This window comes from Castor canadensis, unplaced genomic scaffold (assembly GCF_047511655.1).
Source record: "Castor canadensis unplaced genomic scaffold, mCasCan1.hap1v2 HAP1_SCAFFOLD_295, whole genome shotgun sequence".
NCBI lineage: Eukaryota > Metazoa > Chordata > Mammalia > Rodentia > Castoridae > Castor > Castor canadensis.
The window spans coordinates 1-21,328 of NW_027395414.1; the positions used below are offsets into that span (position 1 = coordinate 1).

A 21,328-nucleotide genomic window follows, 5' to 3' on the forward strand; every position below is an offset into this window, starting at 1 on the left:
AAAACATCCAGTAATGGATCAAAGGAAGCCTGACAACATTGTCCCCAAATCACTCAATTCCAGTGTTGGTGGCTCCTTGTTGGTAAGTAGAATATGTTCTCTTGTACTTTGTTGTATATTTCATATGGATTAACAACTGTGAGATTTTAAGCAGTGATTTACCAAACTTGGAATGCTTTTAATGGCATTTATTTATTTTTAGGAAAGACTTTAATGTATCTGTTTCTTGAATATTGACTCTGGAGACTGCTCCGGAATGCTCTTTACATTTTCTTAATCACCTCCTTATTTGACTTCGGAAAGATGGGAAGAGAAAAAAACATGGCAGTTCGGTTACTTTTCTTGTTTCAGATCACCTTCCCACTCCAACCCCAGCATACACACGAACAGTTTTGTTTTCTTAAAAATGTAATGAATTGTCATGATAAGTTTTATTTTTACATTAAATAGAATGAAATAGTTCAAAATACAGTATTGTAGAGAGGGGAGAGGGAGGGAGGTGCAAAGAGTGAATGATTGAATATGAAAGGGAAGAAGAAATACAATAGTAATACTGGGGAAAGAAGATAGTACTTCGCTAGTATTTTTGTACACTATTATTTTTTGTAACAAAAATAATAGTAAAGTTTATTAGGAAAGAAATTTAGTATAACAGGATAAATGTTGAGGTGAAATGGGTAAAAAAGAAGAGAAACATTTCCTGTCCCCATGCAGGAAGTGGGAGTAGAGACTCATCATAGGCTCTCATTGTATAGAAAGGTGTTAATGAATGAATGGTGTTTGATCTGAATTTTGGCAGAGGAACTTGAAATGTGCAGAGGAAAATGGGACAGGTAAGAAAGGAAAAAGAGTAGCAGTACTTCCTGAACATCTCTGTGTAGTAGATACCATATAAAGACATTTTGTGTATATGTTGTCACAAGGCTCAGCGAGAGGCTAGGCTTTATTTTTTTCCTCTTAGCATGTTGCACAGTTGAGGCCCACAGTAAAATAAGCTGCAAATGTGATTTTCTTCTGAGTTCAGGACACAGTAGTATACAGGGGAGAAGTAATATGGGTACAGGTGAAGTGTACACACCAGGAATATGATGCTTTATGATTTGCAGAAGAAAAACTTTGAAGAAGTTTTATTTCACTACACTGGGATGACTTCCTTCATCAGGCATGGATCTGCTCTAAGGTGAGGTGGGGACGGTGGGGATCTCCTGGAGTGTAGCATGGAGGTGCTGGGAGCAAAGAGGAGGAGAGGATTGGACAATGTCCAGGGAGTGTAGGGGACCTTGGAAAGAATGAGTGTGCAATTTTGAAAACTTAGGGGAGACCTACGCATTGGGGGAGGAGGGCAGGGCTGAGCAGGTTCCTTGGCTGGTGGGTTCCAGTGAGCTGAGGCAGGTGCCCTGCCCTGCTCTGTGAAAGTGCTGTGTTTGTGCACAGCAGACAGAGGCAGTTTTGGGCAAAGGATCCCACCAAGCCCTCCCTCCCTGCCTCCTGGGCTGGCCCTGGCTGCTGAGGGAGGGCGGGTGGGGGTGGGGCAGGGGGAGTGGATGGCAGGTGGAGGGAGGTGGGCCCCTGCAGAGCTGGGGTGGGGGGGGGGTGTGTGTGTGGAGGGGGTCGGAGCTGGGCTCCAGGTCCTGCAGGCCACCCAAGCCCTGGGGGACTCCTGGAGAAATGCAGAGAAGAGGAGGGCTCCTGGTGCTCTTGCTCTGGGAGAGAGGCAGAGGGTCCTTCTGGGCAGGCCAAGTCTGGTGTTTGGGACGTTTACCGACCCCCGCCCACCCCCCCCTCGCCGTGCGCCGTGCAGCTGGGCTCTGGGCAGCGCTTGAAGCTGTCTTCTGACAGGCTTGTCTTTTTTAGGCTGCGTGCCGGCCTCCTGCGGGAGTCCCCCCTGGGGCCTTTGCCACCCTGAGCGGCCAGGCATCGCGGGCGCGCAGGCGCGCGCACACGGAGGACCCGAGAACCGACCAGCCTCGCGCGGGTGAGTGAGCAAGGGGACCCGGCCGGATGGGCTGCAGCAGCCAGGGCTTGGGGCCTCGGCGCTGTGGAGTGGGCCACTGGTGGGGGGAGGACGTTCGGGCAGCAGCTCGGTGCGGCAGCGCCACCGCCGCTGGGAGACCCGTGCTGGCGGGAAGGCGCCTGCACCCGCCTGGGCGGTGGCGCAGCTCCCTAGCGGCCGGCCCCGGACGGGGGGGGCGGCGGCGGCGGCTAGGCAGGCGCTTCAAGGCGGCGGCTTGCCTCAGGCCAGGGGTTTGTGTCAAGTCCCCCCGTATTCGGTATTCGGAAGCCTGTCAACCTCCAGGTGAGTTTCCTCTCCTAGCTTGCTTGTTTGTCTGCTTGCTGGCTTTCCTGGCTTGCCTTGGCTTGGCTTGTGATGGGTGCCTGGGCTCCCTGGGCTCTTGTTCCAAAGGGCAGGAGGCTTTGGTCTTGTTCGCCTTGCTCTGTAGTCTGTCCATGTTTCTAAGGGGCTTGGCAAGCTGGGGGAATGGTGAAACTGGCTTGACTTTGCTTCCTGGCACACTTGTGCCTTTGGATGAGATGTGTTGGTTTGTGTGAGGGGCAGAGAAATGGGTTTGCGATCAGGGCCAGGCATTTTGTAGCTTGGCTGTGTATTCTTGCAGGGGAAGCCCTTAGACCTTTTAGGGTCGTGTTAATTTCTCCCGGACAACCTTCTTTCTTTCTTTATGCGTTTGGGTCTTTGTGTATTTCTGTAACTCGGTACGTAGTTGTAAACATGTCTGTTTTTGTTTTGATTGCTATGTCTCTGAAGTATAGTTTGAAGTTGGGTATTGTGATCTCTAGTGTTGGCTCTTAATGGTCTTTTGGGCTTTCAAATGAACTTTTTGTGATTTTTCATTCTCTCTGATGAATGTCTTTTGAATTTTGATGCGGATTGCGTTGAACATGTAGATTGCTTTTGGTAATGTAGCCGTTTCACACTATTGACTCTGCCAGTCATGAGCATAGGAGACCTTTCTATCAGTTTTAGCTGACTTTGATTTTTTTCAGTGGTTTATAGTTTTCACTTCACTTCCTTTGTTAAGTTTATTTTGGAAGCTATCATAAATGGAATTGTTTTCCTGTATTCTTTCTCCGTCTGCTCTTGGTTGGTATATACAAAGGCCAGTGATTTTTGTGAATTGATTTTGTGTCCTTCTACATTTCTGAAGGTGGAGTTTTTTTTGGCCGAGTTTTCTGGTCTAAGATCATGTGATCTGCAAATAGGATAGTTTCATCCTTCTTTTCGTACTCGAATTTCTTTCACTTCTTCTTCCTATCTTACTGCTGTAGCTAGAAATTACAAGGCTATGTTGGACATTAATGGAGAAAGTGGAACCCTTGTCTTGTTCCTGACTTTAGAAGAAATTGTTTGAATTTTTCCTCCACTTAGTATGACGTTGACTGTAGGCTTGTTATATATAGCCTTTATTGTATGACTCACTTTCCTTCTGTTCCTAGTTTCATCAACAGTTTTGTCATGAAAGAATGTTGAATTTGTTGAAGGGTTTTTTCTGCATTTATTGAGATCATGTTTTTTTCTTTGTTTTTATTAAAATGCTAGATTACGTTTAGTGATTTGCATATATTGAAGCATCCCTGTATCCCTGGGATGAAACTGACTTGGTCATGATAATATGACCTTTTGATACGTTATCGAATTCAGTTCACCAGTATTTTATAGAGGATTTCTGCATCTAATTTCATAAAGTGATTGGCCTATAATTCATTTCTTTTTGTGCCTTTGTCCAGTTTGGGGATGAGGGTAATATTGGCTTCATAGAATGCCATTGGCACCATTCCTGCCCTTTCTGTTTCTTGGCAAAGATTGAGGAGTGTTGGTATTATTTCTTTAAACGTCTGGTAGAATTCAGCAGTGAATCCTGGATATTTCTTTTTGGGAGCCTCTATTGCTCCTTCAATTTCATTGCTTGTTACAGATACATTTAGGTGATTTGTGTCCTCTTGGTTCAATTTTGGCTGATTATACACATCTAGAAATTTGACCAGTCTTTTATTTTCCAATTTATTTGAATATAGGTTTTCAAAATACTCCAAAACGAGTCACTGGATTTTCTTGGTGCTTGTTGTGCTTTCCCCTTTTTCACTTCTAATTTTATTAATTTGGGTCTTTTCCCTCATTTTAGTCAGATTTGCTAGGGGTTTATCAATGTTGTTTATCATAGGAAACAACTAGATTTTTCTTTCAGCCGTTTTTTTGTTCTCTATTTCGTCAATTTTGGCCCTTATTTTTATTGATCCTCTCTTTCTAGTTGTGGGTTTAGTTTGTTGTTTTTCTAGAAGTTTGAGATACAGCGTTAGGTCATTTATTTGAGATTTGCGTTTTTAATATATGCATTCATGACTGTGAACCTTCTCCCTTAGCACACTGAGTTTGCTGTGTCCTATAGGCTCTGGTAGATTGTGCTTTCATTTTCTTTTCTTTTGTTGTGCTTTCACTTTCATTAAATTCCAGGAGCATTTGATTTGCTGGCTCATTTCTTCAATGATCCACTGATCATGGAGCAGTGTGTTGTTCAGTGTCCGGGTGGTTGAATATATTCTGTTTTTTTGTTTTTTCTTGTGAGTTCAGATTATTTTGTTACGGTCAGACATTTAAATTTTTTATTCCTTAGGACTTGCTTTGTGAGCTAAAATACTTATTTTGGAGAACGTTCCATGGGTTGTTGAGAAGAATGTACCTTGTTGCTGTTGCAGAATTGAATACTTTGTACACCTCTGTCAGGTCCATTTGCTCTGTGGTGTCAATGACTTCTAAAGTTTTTATATTGCCTTTTGTCTGAATGACCTATGTATTGGTGTGAGAAGAGTATTGAAGTCTTCCACTATCACTGTGCAGAGTGCCCGTGATATCAGGTATAGTTGTGTATGTTAAATGAAGTTGGGTACACTGACTTTGGGTGCATTCAAGTAAACAATTGTTACTTCATGTTGATGTATTGCTCTTTATTAGCATGAAGTTTCTACTTTGTGTTGTTTTCTGACTAACTTAAGCTTGAAGTCTACTTTATTTGTTATAAGTATAGCTATTCCTGCCTGTTTGAATGGGCCATCACCTTGGTAAATCTTTTTCAACCCAAGCCAATGGTTGTTTCGGTCATTGTGGGAGAGGGTGCTATTGTTAGTGATTGGAGAGGGGTAGGAAGAATGGGAGTAATGTGTAAAGTCTCTATGATAGAATACTCAGTGAGTGGTTAGTATGGAGGAGAAGGGACAAGAGGGAGAACATGAAGAGAGGATAGGAAAAGATGAAAAAAAAAAAAAAGGATGTCAGGGGTAAGGAAAAAAATGAAACAGGAGAGGAGGCTAAGGAAATTAAAATTTCAAAAGAATGGAAAAAGGAGGTTTAAGTATTAGATTTTTTTTAATAATTAAATATTACATATACATCTATATTCATATAGAAATCTTAATTGTCCAAGTTTCTTTTTTTATGGGGGGGAAGTGGGTTGTTTCTCTGAGTTTAATGATTACACTGGGTGCTTCAGTCTGATTTCTAATGAGAGTTCTCCCATTTTAAGATTGATAGGTTGGGCTGTGTGGCATTTGATGGTGCCCTTCTCTATTAGACAGCATTCTTTTTTGGGAGGGGGGGTTCACTCAGGGTTTTTAATCTCAGGCTCTTCTTGGAGTTCAGCAGTCATGGTCAGCTTGTTTGATTAGCCACGTTCTCTAAAGAAGTTCCTAGAGGAGCTGATGTGTTAGCAATGGCTGGTCCCTTCTAACCCGCAGGCCAACCACAGGAGCTGGAATTGAGCTGTTTGATGGGTCACTTTTCTTTAGGAAGCTTGTTAGTTTCAGCTTACTATCAGAGTTTTCAAGGTGGTAGAATGTGGTTTTTTTTTACTGAGGATGTGACTGGGCCACACCTCACTCCCACAGGGAATGGCAGTGGAGTTGTGGATGATGTAATGTGACCTACACATCATTTTACCTGAGTTTGGGACTCTTGGTATCTAATAAGTCATGCTTGGCCTGTACATTGGTAGGAGAAACCCAGGGACCTCACCTTGATTAATAAGTGTCAGCAGGCTTTTCATTTATTTGGCTTGCTCTTTAATCTGCTCATGTTTATACAGTTGCCTGCTACAATGTGCCAGTTTATTTGGTTGAGGTGAGGTCTAGCAATATTTTGCTCAGGGTGTCCTTGAACTGTGATCTTCCCAACATCTGCGTTTTGGTTAGGTGAAAGGTGTGAGCCCATGGACTGGACTTGTTTTTGAGGAGACTTTTGCCCTGTAGGCTGGCCTGGAACTTGGGATCCTCATGCCTCAGAGCCTCTGAAGAACTGGGATTATAGGTGTGCTCCATCACACCTGGCTGTAAGTGTACTTTTTATTCTGAGTTGTGTGGAGATTACTAGAAGACATGGTTAAACCTGTTTTAGAAGCAGTTAACTCATGTAATAAATATTTCTTGAGTGCCATACAGCAGTCATTATTTTACTTTTCTGTTAATAGATAGTCATTGTGGCCCTAGAGTTCTATGGTAGTAAATCCTTTCTCTAGAATGCAACACTTTTGTGACTCATATATTTTACATGCTAGGTGTTTTTGCATTATGTAAATGACCAGGTAATAGTCCCCGCTCTTTAACTTTATTTACAATGAATTTTATGATGATACATCTTTTTTATCTCCTTCAATAAATCTAGGATCTGCTTTACCTTACTGTGGCAAGCGAGGGTTCTTACAGAATTTAGCATATAGTTTTTCATACTAAAGATAGGGACAGGATTTTAAAATTTAATGGAGGTTAGAAACATTACTTCTTTAATTTTCAAAAATTATATAGAGTATATTAGGTGTAAGATATATGTAAGGCACAGACTTCTTCTAAGTCATAAGTTGAAATAGTATATATCTTGCTTTTTAACTTGTTTTTTTCTGTTAACATTACATACTTCCCAGCTGTGTTGTGTTACCAGCCATTTGAGGCACCCAGTCTTGAAAAGACTGCATATTATTTTATAATGAGAGTGTTCTATAAATTAACTGCGTTCTTACAGTTTCTTGGTGTTTGATACAGATACCTATTGCAATTAATGGTCCTTGAGAAGACATCTTTGTGCCGGAAGAAATACTGTCAAGGATTGGAATTCTAGAATTAAAAGGTAAAAGATAAACATGTTTACCTGTTTATAGTTTTTATAGTATCTGATAAATTGTTCTTCTCAAAGCCTACTGACTGCTTTATTACTATCAATTCTGTATGAGTGCCTGTTTTCCTAAGTCTTGCCAGTGTAGTTGCTTGCAGTCTGTTTAATTTTCATTTATTTCATTGATGAGTAAAACAGATGGCATTTGTCTTTAATTGGTACCGATACTATTCATTATCTTTGTAAATTACTTGTGTATGTGTTTTACTCATTTTCTGTCAGATTATTTGTATCCTGTCAATACACAGGGTGGCCTTTCTTTGTGAAGGACAAAAAGAAGATGTAGAATTTTGTCCCTAATAGTTTGTTGAGGCAGCTATGTAGCTAAGGCTGGCCTTGAACTCACTCTGTAACCCAGACCACCCTGGATGTTTTGATCCTCTTGCCTCAGCTTCCCCAGTGATGAGCTTGCAGGGATAAGAGGGATTGCTAGTGCAGACCAGCACAGCTAGCTCTAATTTTAAATATTTTCATTTCCTTTATTGAGTGTTAGAGAAACAGAATATCTGGAGCGTAGTATAATAACCCATCAGGAGAGAGAGGCTAGATGGATCAGCTTCAAGTTATATGCACGTTTGGCAAGAGCAGCATAGATGACGGAGGCTGTATTCTTAGACTCAGAGGTGTAAAATGTTGAATTATCCTGTTACTCATCATGTTTACTTTGAACACTTAATTTCTATACTTTTCACAGCCTCTCCTTGTCATTAATAAGTATTTGGGGGAGGTTAATCTGAGGTGATAGGACTAGCCTGCTGCTCAACAAAATTTAGTTGATTATTTATATTGGTATGGACTCAAAATTTCCTGTCTTACTTAATGGATTTTAATAAATAACTATCATTCCTGATTATGGGAGGCTCTTGAAGTTGGCTCTGAATCCTTTTCACACATCCCCATGCTTCTCTGAGAAGTTCTTTCTTTTTTTGAAAATTCATTTTTACTTTCTCTGCCTTAGTTGTGGAATCAGCCACTTCTTCAAAGAGCCCCAATTCCTCTTGGTGAAAAGTAGTTTTTAGGAGCAATGTTCTCTGCTCATTTTTACTGGAGTTTTGCTGTTTTCTAGTGAGTGTATATGTAAGTACTCACATACCCGCACATATTTGTAGTTCTGTTTCTATATTCATTTATGTTGAAAATTATACTACCAGTTCTTGTCTGTCATCCAGGGTTCATTCTACTTTTCCTCCTCTGTATATCCTACAGCAGCGAGTAACTTGGTTCTCATTATCCTTAATTTACTTCTTTAATTGATTAACTCTCCTCCCCTACACACTGTATGGGCCACCTCCATTGTATATGCTCTTCTTATCCTGCTTCCACTTCTGCTCCCAAACAAACACTCCTCAGAATGCCTGGAAGCTCTTGCTTACCCGTGTCAGGTGTAATGTCTTCCTTCTTGGTTCTGACTGATATTCTGCACTTGCCACCTTCCCATAGAAGCGCTTTTCACTTAGGGTCTCAGTCTTCTCAGGCTCCAAGAAATTGAGATTGATTTCTTCTCATCACTTTCAGCCCTGCTGTAAATTCCCTTCTTCCTCTCAATCTCCAGTACCTTGCACCTTGTCTCTTTCCTAAAACTATACCCTGTTCATCTCACTCTGGCTTTGAGACCCTGAGGTGCTGTCTGTCCTCCATAAACCTTCACACAAGCGGATACTTAATTTACTCTTATCAGGCTCTGACATCCAACTCCAGGCTACTAAGATGTTTGTTCCTCTCTACCTCACATACAAATGCCTGCTCCTTCCAGCTTCACCTTTTAGCTTTTTGGTTGAACTGCTCAGGAAGGGTAGAAGAAAAGGAAACAACCGATTTCCTTTTTTTTTTTTTTTTTTTTAATGCTCCATCATTTTCCCTGTGAAGATTTTGCAGTAGATTCTATTTTGTTGTTCTTGAGACAGGATCTCACTGTGTAGTCCAAGCTGACCTTTGAACTAGGGATTCTCCTGCCTCAGCATTCTGGGTAATGGGATGATAGGCATGACCCACCAAGCCTGAGTAAGATAGTTATTTCTTATTAGATTTAAGAGTAAAGTAATCACATTGTAAGAATGTTTGTAAATGCCACAATATACCCCCAGCCAGCACAACAATAAAGGAAAGAAACAGAGAGGAAAAACAAGTACTCAGAAAAGAAAGGCAGCTTTCGGTATTTCCAAGTCTAAGAAAGCTAAGTATGAGCTTATAAGATTATTAAAAAGAGTAGAGTAATCATGTAAACCTAAGTAACTTAACCTTAGTCACTACTCACATTAAAATGATGAAACCAGGACATTACAAATACCCATTCTGTTACATTTTATTTTGAAATTGAGTTTATTTAGTTGCATTTTTACCTTTTTTCTTTCAAGGAAACAACTTGATGTAATAAAGCTCATTTATTCAATAAATTCCCCCCCCATGGTTCCTCTTGTAATTTTATGAATTGCTCATTCTATACTTAACCATTGGCATATTTTAGCTCTTCAGATGCTGAACTAGAAAAACATCCAGTAATGGATCAAAGGAAGCCTGACAACATTGTCCCCAAATCACTCAATTCCAGTGTTGGGTGGCTCCTTGTTGGTAAGTAGAATATGTTCTCTTGTACTTTGTTGTATATTTCATATGGATTAACAACTGTGAGATTTTAAGCAGTGATTTACCAAACTTGGAATGCTTTTAATGGCATTTATTTATTTTTAGGAAAGACTTTAATGTATCTGTTTCTTGAATATTGACTCTGGAGACTGCTCCGGAATGCTCTTTACATTTTCTTAATCACCTCCTTATTTGACTTCGGAAAGATGGGAAGAGAAAAAAACATGGCAGTTCGGTTACTTTTCTTGTTTCAGATCACCTTCCCACTCCAACCCCAGCATACACACGAACAGTTTTGTTTTCTTAAAAATGTAATGAATTGTCATGATAAGTTTATTTTTACATTAAATAGAATGAAATAGTTCAAAATACAGTATTGTAGAGAGGGGAGAGGGAGGGAGGTGCAAAGAGTGAATGATTGAATATGAAAGGGAAGAAGAAATACAATAGTAATACTGGGGAAAGAAGATAGTACTTCGCTAGTATTTTTGTACACTATTATTTTTTGTAACAAAAATAATAGTAAAGTTTATTAGGAAAGAAATTTAGTATAACAGGATAAATGTGAGGTGAAATGGGTAAAAAAGAAGAGAAACATTTCCTGTCCCCATGCAGGAAGTGGGAGTAGAGACTCATCATAGGCTCTCATTGTATAGAAAGTGTTAATGAATGAATGGTGTTTGATCTGAATTTTGGCAGAGGAACTTGAAATGTGCAGAGGAAAATGGGACAGGTAAGAAAGGAAAAAGAGTAGCAGTACTTCCTGAACATCTCTGTGTAGTAGATACCATATAAAGACATTTTGTGTATATGTTGTCACAAGGCTCAGCGAGAGGCTAGGCTTTATTTTTTTCCTCTTAGCATGTTGCACAGTTGAGGCCCACAGTAAAATAAGCTGCAAATGTGATTTTCTTCTGAGTTCAGGACACAGTAGTATACAGGGGAGAAGTAATATGGGTACAGGTGAAGTGTACACACCAGGAATATGATGCTTTATGATTTGCAGAAGAAAAACTTTGAAGAAGTTTTATTTCACTACACTGGGATGACTTCCTTCATCAGGCATGGATCTGCTCTAAGGTGAGGTGGGGACGGTGGGGATCTCCTGGAGTGTAGCATGGAGGTGCTGGGAGCAAAGAGGAGGAGAGGATTGGACAATGTCCAGGGAGTGTAGGGGACCTTGGAAAGAATGAGTGGTGCAATTTTGAAAACTTAGGGGAGACCTACGCATTGGGGGAGGAGGGCAGGGCTGAGCAGGTTCCTTGGCTGGTGGGTTCCAGTGAGCTGAGGCAGGTGCCCTGGCCCTGCTCTGTGAAGTGCTGTGTTTGTGCACAGCAGACAGAGGCAGTTTTGGGCAAAGGATCCCACCAAGCCTCCCTCCCTGCCTCCTGGGCTGGCCCTGGCTGCTGAGGGAGGGCGGGTGGGGGTGGGGCAGGGGAGTGGATGGCAGGTGGAGGGAGGTGGGCCCTGCAGAGCTGGGGTGGGGGGGGGTGTGTGTGTGGAGGGGGGTCGGAGCTGGGCTCCAGGTCCCTGCAGGCCACCCAAGCCTGGGGGACTCCTGGAGAAATGCAGAGAAGAGGAGGGCTCCTGGTGCTCTTGCTCTGGGAGAGAGGCAGAGGGTCCTTCTGGGCAGGCCAAGTCTGGTGTTTGGGACGTTTACCGACCCCCGCCCACCCCCCCCTCGCCGTGCGCCGTGCAGCTGGGCTCTGGGCAGCGCTTGAAGCTGTCTTCTGACAGGCTTGTCTTTTTTAGGCTGCGTGCCGGCCTCCTGCGGGAGTCCCCCCTGGGGCCTTTGCCACCCTGAGCGGCCAGGCATCGCGGGCGCGCAGGCGCGCGCACACGGAGGACCCGAGAACCGACCAGCCTCGCGCGGGTGAGTGAGCAAGGGGACCCGGCCGGATGGGCTGCAGCAGCCAGGGCTTGGGGCCTCGGCGCTGTGGAGTGGGCCACTGGTGGGGGGAGGACGTTCGGGCAGCAGCTCGGTGCGGCAGCGCCACCGCCGCTGGGAGACCCGTGCTGGCGGGAAGGCGCCTGCACCCGCCTGGGCGGTGGCGCAGCTCCCTAGCGGCCGGCCCCGGACGGGGGGGGCGGCGGCGGCGGCTAGGCAGGCGCTTCAAGGCGGCGGCTTGCCTCAGGCCAGGGGTTTGTGTCAAGTCCCCCCGTATTCGGTATTCGGAAGCCTGTCAACCTCCAGGTGAGTTTCCTCTCCTAGCTTGCTTGTTTGTCTGCTTGCTGGCTTTCCTGGCTTGCCTTGGCTTGGCTTGTGATGGGTGCCTGGGCTCCCTGGGCTCTTGTTCCAAAGGGCAGGAGGCTTTGGTCTTGTTCGCCTTGCTCTGTAGTCTGTCCATGTTTCTAAGGGGCTTGGCAAGCTGGGGGAATGGTGAAACTGGCTTGACTTTGCTTCCTGGCACACTTGTGCCTTTGGATGAGATGTGTTGGTTTGTGTGAGGGGCAGAGAAATGGGTTTGCGATCAGGGCCAGGCATTTTGTAGCTTGGCTGTGTATTCTTGCAGGGGAAGCCCTTAGACCTTTTAGGGTCGTGTTAATTTCTCCCGGACAACCTTCTTTCTTTCTTTATGCGTTTGGGTCTTTGTGTATTTCTGTAACTCGGTACGTAGTTGTAAACATGTCTGTTTTTGTTTTGATTGCTATGTCTCTGAAGTATAGTTTGAAGTTGGGTATTGTGATCTCTAGTGTTGGCTCTTAATGGTCTTTTGGGCTTTCAAATGAACTTTTTGTGATTTTTCATTCTCTCTGATGAATGTCTTTTGAATTTTGATGCGGATTGCGTTGAACATGTAGATTGCTTTTGGTAATGTAGCCGTTTCACACTATTGACTCTGCCAGTCATGAGCATAGGAGACCTTTCTATCAGTTTTAGCTGACTTTGATTTTTTTCAGTGGTTTATAGTTTTCACTTCACTTCCTTTGTTAAGTTTATTTTGGAAGCTATCATAAATGGAATTGTTTTCCTGTATTCTTTCTCCGTCTGCTCTTGGTTGGTATATACAAAGGCCAGTGATTTTTGTGAATTGATTTTGTGTCCTTCTACATTTCTGAAGGTGGAGTTTTTTTTGGCCGAGTTTTCTGGTCTAAGATCATGTGATCTGCAAATAGGATAGTTTCATCCTTCTTTTCGTACTCGAATTTCTTTCACTTCTTCTTCCTATCTTACTGCTGTAGCTAGAAATTACAAGGCTATGTTGGACATTAATGGAGAAAGTGGAACCCTTGTCTTGTTCCTGACTTTAGAAGAAATTGTTTGAATTTTTCCTCCACTTAGTATGACGTTGACTGTAGGCTTGTTATATATAGCCTTTATTGTATGACTCACTTTCCTTCTGTTCCTAGTTTCATCAACAGTTTTGTCATGAAAGAATGTTGAATTTGTTGAAGGGTTTTTTCTGCATTTATTGAGATCATGTTTTTTTCTTTGTTTTTATTAAAATGCTAGATTACGTTTAGTGATTTGCATATATTGAAGCATCCCTGTATCCCTGGGATGAAACTGACTTGGTCATGATAATATGACCTTTTGATACGTTATCGAATTCAGTTCACCAGTATTTTATAGAGGATTTCTGCATCTAATTTCATAAAGTGATTGGCCTATAATTCATTTCTTTTTGTGCCTTTGTCCAGTTTGGGGATGAGGGTAATATTGGCTTCATAGAATGCCATTGGCACCATTCCTGCCCTTTCTGTTTCTTGGCAAAGATTGAGGAGTGTTGGTATTATTTCTTTAAACGTCTGGTAGAATTCAGCAGTGAATCCTGGATATTTCTTTTTGGGAGCCTCTATTGCTCCTTCAATTTCATTGCTTGTTACAGATACATTTAGGTGATTTGTGTCCTCTTGGTTCAATTTTGGCTGATTATACACATCTAGAAATTTGACCAGTCTTTTATTTTCCAATTTATTTGAATATAGGTTTTCAAAATACTCCAAAACGAGTCACTGGATTTTCTTGGTGCTTGTTGTGCTTTCCCCTTTTTCACTTCTAATTTTATTAATTTGGGTCTTTTCCCTCATTTTAGTCAGATTTGCTAGGGGTTTATCAATGTTGTTTATCATAGGAAACAACTAGATTTTTCTTTCAGCCGTTTTTTTGTTCTCTATTTCGTCAATTTTGGCCCTTATTTTTATTGATCCTCTCTTTCTAGTTGTGGGTTTAGTTTGTTGTTTTTCTAGAAGTTTGAGATACAGCGTTAGGTCATTTATTTGAGATTTGCGTTTTTAATATATGCATTCATGACTGTGAACCTTCTCCCTTAGCACACTGAGTTTGCTGTGTCCTATAGGCTCTGGTAGATTGTGCTTTCATTTTCTTTTCTTTTGTTGTGCTTTCACTTTCATTAAATTCCAGGAGCATTTGATTTGCTGGCTCATTTCTTCAATGATCCACTGATCATGGAGCAGTGTGTTGTTCAGTGTCCGGGTGGTTGAATATATTCTGTTTTTTTGTTTTTTCTTGTGAGTTCAGATTATTTTGTTACGGTCAGACATTTAAATTTTTTATTCCTTAGGACTTGCTTTGTGAGCTAAAATACTTATTTTGGAGAACGTTCCATGGGTTGTTGAGAAGAATGTACCTTGTTGCTGTTGCAGAATTGAATACTTTGTACACCTCTGTCAGGTCCATTTGCTCTGTGGTGTCAATGACTTCTAAAGTTTTTATATTGCCTTTTGTCTGAATGACCTATGTATTGGTGTGAGAAGAGTATTGAAGTCTTCCACTATCACTGTGCAGAGTGCCCGTGATATCAGGTATAGTTGTGTATGTTAAATGAAGTTGGGTACACTGACTTTGGGTGCATTCAAGTAAACAATTGTTACTTCATGTTGATGTATTGCTCTTTATTAGCATGAAGTTTCTACTTTGTGTTGTTTTCTGACTAACTTAAGCTTGAAGTCTACTTTATTTGTTATAAGTATAGCTATTCCTGCCTGTTTGAATGGGCCATCACCTTGGTAAATCTTTTTCAACCCAAGCCAATGGTTGTTTCGGTCATTGTGGGAGAGGGTGCTATTGTTAGTGATTGGAGAGGGGTAGGAAGAATGGGAGTAATGTGTAAAGTCTCTATGATAGAATACTCAGTGAATGGTTAGTATGGAGGAGAAGGGACAAGAGGGAGAACATGAAGAGAGGATAGGAAAAGATGAAAAAAAAAAAAAAGGATGTCAGGGGTAAGGAAAAAAATGAAACAGGAGAGGAGGCTAAGGAAATTAAAATTTCAAAAGAATGGAAAAAGGAGGTTTAAGTATTAGATTTTTTTTAATAATTAAATATTACATATACATCTATATTCATATAGAAATCTTAATTGTCCAAGTTTCTTTTTTTATGGGGGGGAAGTGGGTTGTTTCTCTGAGTTTAATGATTACACTGGGTGCTTCAGTCTGATTTCTAATGAGAGTTCTCCCATTTTAAGATTGATAGGTTGGGCTGTGTGGCATTTGATGGTGCCCTTCTCTATTAGACAGCATTCTTTTTTGGGAGGGGGGGGTTCACTCAGGGTTTTTAATCTCAGGCTCTTCTTGGAGTTCAGCAGTCATGGTCAGCTTGTTTGATTAGCCACGTTCTCTAAAGAAGTTCCTAGAGGAGCTGATGTGTTAGCAATGGCTGGTCCCTTCTAACCCGCAGGCCAACCACAGGAGCTGGAATTGAGCTGTTTGATGGGTCACTTTTCTTTAGGAAGCTTGTTAGTTTCAGCTTACTATCAGAGTTTTCAAGGTGGTAGAATGTGGTTTTTTTTTACTGAGGATGTGACTGGGCCACACCTCACTCCCACAGGGAATGGCAGTGGAGTTGTGGATGATGTAATGTGACCTACACATCATTTTACCTGAGTTTGGGACTCTTGGTATCTAATAAGTCATGCTTGGCCTGTACATTGGTAGGAGAAACCCAGGGACCTCACCTTGATTAATAAGTGTCAGCAGGCTTTTCATTTATTTGGCTTGCTCTTTAATCTGCTCATGTTTATACAGTTGCCTGCTACAATGTGCCAGTTTATTTGGTTGAGGTGAGGTCTAGCAATATTTTGCTCAGGGTGTCCTTGAACTGTGATCTTCCCAACATCTGCGTTTTGGTTAGGTGAAAGGTGTGAGCCCATGGACTGGACTTGTTTTTGAGGAGACTTTTGCCCTGTAGGCTGGCCTGGAACTTGGGATCCTCATGCCTCAGAGCCTCTGAAGAACTGGGATTATAGGTGTGCTCCATCACACCTGGCTGTAAGTGTACTTCTTATTCTGAGTTGTGTGGAGATTACTAGAAGACATGGTTAAACCTGTTTTAGAAGCAGTTAACTCATGTAATAAATATTTCTTGAGTGCCATACAGCAGTCATTATTTTACTTTTCTGTTAATAGATAGTCATTGTGGCCCTAGAGTTCTATGGTAGTAAATCCTTTCTCTAGAATGCAACACTTTTGTGACTCATATATTTTACATGCTAGGTGTTTTTGCATTATGTAAATGACCAGGTAATAGTCCCCGCTCTTTAACTTTATTTACAATGAATTTTATGATGATACATCTTTTTTATCTCCTTCAATAAATCTAGGATCTGCTTTACCTTACTGTGGCAAGCGAGGGTTCTTACAGAATTTAGCATATAGTTTTTCATACTAAAGATAGGGACAGGATTTTAAAATTTAATGGAGGTTAGAAACATTACTTCTTTAATTTTCAAAAATTATATAGAGTATATTAGGTGTAAGATATATGTAAGGCACAGACTTCTTCTAAGTCATAAGTTGAAATAGTATATATCTTGCTTTTTAACTTGTTTTTTTCTGTTAACATTACATACTTCCCAGCTGTGTTGTGTTACCAGCCATTTGAGGCACCCAGTCTTGAAAAGACTGCATATTATTTTATAATGAGAGTGTTCTATAAATTAACTGCGTTCTTACAGTTTCTTGGTGTTTGATACAGATACCTATTGCAATTAATGGTCCTTGAGAAGACATCTTTGTGCCGGAAGAAATACTGTCAAGGATTGGAATTCTAGAATTAAAAGGTAAAAGATAAACATGTTTACCTGTTTATAGTTTTTATAGTATCTGATAAATTGTTCTTCTCAAAGCCTACTGACTGCTTTATTACTATCAATTCTGTATGAGTGCCTGTTTTCCTAAGTCTTGCCAGTGTAGTTGCTTGCAGTCTGTTTAATTTTCATTTATTTCATTGATGAGTAAAACAGATGGCATTTGTCTTTAATTGGTACCGATACTATTCATTATCTTTGTAAATTACTTGTGTATGTGTTTTACTCATTTTCTGTCAGATTATTTGTATCCTGTCAATACACAGGGTGGCCTTTCTTTGTGAAGGACAAAAAGAAGATGTAGAATTTTGTCCCTAATAGTTTGTTGAGGCAGCTATGTAGCTAAGGCTGGCCTTGAACTCACTCTGTAACCCAGACCACCCTGGATGTTTTGATCCTCTTGCCTCAGCTTCCCCAGTGATGAGCTTGCAGGGATAAGAGGGATTGCTAGTGCAGACCAGCACAGCTAGCTCTAATTTTAAATATTTTCATTTCCTTTATTGAGTGTTAGAGAAACAGAATATCTGGAGCGTAGTATAATAACCCATCAGGAGAGAGAGGCTAGATGGATCAGCTTCAAGTTATATGCACGTTTGGCAAGAGCAGCATAGATGACGGAGGCTGTATTCTTAGACTCAGAGGTGTAAAATGTTGAATTATCCTGTTACTCATCATGTTTACTTTGAACACTTAATTTCTATACTTTTCACAGCCTCTCCTTGTCATTAATAAGTATTTGGGGGAGGTTAATCTGAGGTGATAGGACTAGCCTGCTGCTCAACAAAATTTAGTTGATTATTTATATTGGTATGGACTCAAAATTTCCTGTCTTACTTAATGGATTTTAATAAATAACTATCATTCCTGATTATGGGAGGCTCTTGAAGTTGGCTCTGAATCCTTTTCACACATCCCCATGCTTCTCTGAGAAGTTCTTTCTTTTTTTGAAAATTCATTTTTACTTTCTCTGCCTTAGTTGTGGAATCAGCCACTTCTTCAAAGAGCCCCAATTCCTCTTGGTGAAAAGTAGTTTTTAGGAGCAATGTTCTCTGCTCATTTTTACTGGAGTTTTGCTGTTTTCTAGTGAGTGTATATGTAAGTACTCACATACCCGCACATATTTGTAGTTCTGTTTCTATATTCATTTATGTTGAAAATTATACTACCAGTTCTTGTCTGTCATCCAGGGTTCATTCTACTTTTCCTCCTCTGTATATCCTACAGCAGCGAGTAACTTGGTTCTCATTATCCTTAATTTACTTCTTTAATTGATTAACTCTCCTCCCCTACACACTGTATGGGCCACCTCCATTGTATATGCTCTTCTTATCCTGCTTCCACTTCTGCTCCCAAACAAACACTCCTCAGAATGCCTGGAAGCTCTTGCTTACCCGTGTCAGGTGTAATGTCTTCCTTCTTGGTTCTGACTGATATTCTGCACTTGCCACCTTCCCATAGAAGCGCTTTTCACTTAGGGTCTCAGTCTTCTCAGGCTCCAAGAAATTGAGATTGATTTCTTCTCATCACTTTCAGCCCTGCTGTAAATTCCCTTCTTCCTCTCAATCTCCAGTACCTTGCACCTTGTCTCTTTCCTAAAACTATACCCTGTTCATCTCACTCTGGCTTTGAGACCCTGAGGTGCTGTCTGTCCTCCATAAACCTTCACACAAGCGGATACTTAATTTACTCTTATCAGGCTCTGACATCCAACTCCAGGCTACTAAGATGTTTGTTCCTCTCTACCTCACATACAAATGCCTGCTCCTTCCAGCTTCACCTTTTAGCTTTTTGGTTGAACTGCTCAGGAAGGGTAGAAGAAAAGGAAACAACCGATTTCCTTTTTTTTTTTTTTTTTTTAATGCTCCATCATTTTCCCTGTGAAGATTTTGCAGTAGATTCTATTTTGTTGTTCTTGAGACAGGATCTCACTGTGTAGTCCAAGCTGACCTTTGAACTAGGGATTCTCCTGCCTCAGCATTCTGGGTAATGGGATGATAGGCATGACCCACCAAGCCTGAGTAAGATAGTTATTTCTTATTAGATTTAAGAGTAAAGTAATCACATTGTAAGAATGTTTGTAAATGCCACAATATACCCCCAGCCAGCACAACAATAAAGGAAAGAAACAGAGAGGAAAAACAAGTACTCAGAAAAGAAAGGCAGCTTTCGGTATTTCCAAGTCTAAGAAAGCTAAGTATGAGCTTATAAGATTATTAAAAAGAGTAGAGTAATCATGTAAACCTAAGTAACTTAACCTTAGTCACTACTCACATTAAAATGATGAAACCAGGACATTACAAATACCCATTCTGTTACATTTTATTTTGAAATTGAGTTTATTTAGTTGCATTTTTACCTTTTTTCTTTCAAGGAAACAACTTGATGTAATAAAGCTCATTTATTCAATAAATTCCCCCCCCATGGTTCCTCTTGTAATTTTATGAATTGCTCATTCTATACTTAACCATTGGCATATTTTAGCTCTTCAGATGCTGAACTAGAAAAACATCCAGTAATGGATCAAAGGAAGCCTGACAACATTGTCCCCAAATCACTCAATTCCAGTGTTGGGTGGCTCCTTGTTGGTAAGTAGAATATGTTCTCTTGTACTTTGTTGTATATTTCATATGGATTAACAACTGTGAGATTTTAAGCAGTGATTTACCAAACTTGGAATGCTTTTAATGGCATTTATTTATTTTTAGGAAAGACTTTAATGTATCTGTTTCTTGAATATTGACTCTGGAGACTGCTCCGGAATGCTCTTTACATTTTCTTAATCACCTCCTTATTTGACTTCGGAAAGATGGGAAGAGAAAAAAACATGGCAGTTCGGTTACTTTTCTTGTTTCAGATCACCTTCCCACTCCAACCCCAGCATACACACGAACAGTTTTGTTTTCTTAAAAATGTAATGAATTGTCATGATAAGTTTATTTTTACATTAAATAGAATGAAATAGTTCAAAATACAGTATTGTAGAGAGGGGAGAGGGAGGGAGGTGCAAAGAGTGAATGATTGAATATGAAAGGGAAGAAGAAATACAATAGTAATACTGGGGAAAGAAGATAGTACTTCGCTAGTATTTTTGTACACTATTATTTTTTGTAACAAAAATAATAGTAAAGTTTATTAGGAAAGAAATTTAGTATAACAGGATAAATGTGAGGTGAAATGGGTAAAAAAGAAGAGAAACATTTCCTGTCCCCATGCAGGAAGTGGGAGTAGAGACTCATCATAGGCTCTCATTGTATAGAAAGTGTTAATGAATGAATGGTGTTTGATCTGAATTTTGGCAGAGGAACTTGAAATGTGCAGAGGAAAATGGGACAGGTAAGAAAGGAAAAAGAGTAGCAGTACTTCCTGAACATCTCTGTGTAGTAGATACCATATAAAGACATTTTGTGTATATGTTGTCACAAGGCTCAGCGAGAGGCTAGGCTTTATTTTTTTCCTCTTAGCATGTTGCACAGTTGAGGCCCACAGTAAAATAAGCTGCAAATGTGATTTTCTTCTGAGTTCAGGACACAGTAGTATACAGGGGAGAAGTAATATGGGTACAGGTGAAGTGTACACACCAGGAATATGATGCTTTATGATTTGCAGAAGAAAAACTTTGAAGAAGTTTTATTTCACTACACTGGGATGACTTCCTTCATCAGGCATGGATCTGCTCTAAGGTGAGGTGGGGACGGTGGGGATCTCCTGGAGTGTAGCATGGAGGTGCTGGGAGCAAAGAGGAGGAGAGGATTGGACAATGTCCAGGGAGTGTAGGGGACCTTGGAAAGAATGAGTGGTGCAATTTTGAAAACTTAGGGGAGACCTACGCATTGGGGGAGGAGGGCAGGGCTGAGCAGGTTCCTTGGCTGGTGGGTTCCAGTGAGCTGAGGCAGGTGCCCTGGCCCTGCTCTGTGAAGTGCTGTGTTTGTGCACAGCAGACAGAGGCAGTTTTGGGCAAAGGATCCCACCAAGCCTCCCTCCCTGCCTCCTGGGCTGGCCCTGGCTGCTGAGGGAGGGCGGGTGGGGGTGGGGCAGGGGAGTGGATGGCAGGTGGAGGGAGGTGGGCCCTGCAGAGCTGGGGTGGGGGGGGGTGTGTGTGTGGAGGGGGGTCGGAGCTGGGCTCCAGGTCCCTGCAGGCCACCCAAGCCTGGGGGACTCCTGGAGAAATGCAGAGAAGAGGAGGGCTCCTGGTGCTCTTGCTCTGGGAGAGAGGCAGAGGGTCCTTCTGGGCAGGCCAAGTCTGGTGTTTGGGACGTTTACCGACCCCCGCCCACCCCCCCCCCCCCCGCCGTGCGCCGTGCAGCTGGGCTCTGGGCAGCGCTTGAAGCTGTCTTCTGACAGGCTTGTCTTTTTTAGGCTGCGTGCCGGCCTCCTGCGGGAGTCCCCCCTGGGGCCTTTGCCGCCCTGAGTGGCCAGGCATCGCGGGCGCGCAAGCGCGCGCACACGGAGGACCCGAGAACCGACCAGCCTCGCGCGGGTGAGTGAGCAAGGGGACCCGGCCGGATGGGCTGCAGCAGCCAGG

General features: G+C 41.8%; 1 long non-coding RNA gene across 6 annotated transcripts; it reads left to right on the plus strand.

Moving 5' to 3' along the window:
• The first annotated feature begins 771 nt into the window (after positions 1–771).
• LOC141420508 (uncharacterized) lies at positions 772–21,233 on the plus strand. Of its 6 annotated transcripts, XR_012445051.1 has the most exons (9): positions 772–1,180; positions 1,855–1,975; positions 6,256–6,335; positions 7,042–7,126; positions 9,636–10,834; positions 11,507–11,627; positions 15,909–15,988; positions 16,695–16,779; positions 19,288–20,811. It is a non-coding gene; the product is annotated as an uncharacterized lncRNA (long non-coding RNA). The 6 variants fall into 6 exon arrangements; XR_012445050.1 differs by lacking the exons at positions 772–1,180; positions 1,855–1,975 and adding an exon at positions 21,163–21,233 and having other exon boundaries at positions 2,207–7,126; positions 19,288–19,391; positions 20,413–20,486; XR_012445049.1 differs by lacking the exons at positions 772–1,180; positions 1,855–1,975 and having other exon boundaries at positions 2,207–7,126; positions 19,288–19,391; positions 20,413–20,811.
• Positions 21,234–21,328: the final 95 nt, after the last annotated feature.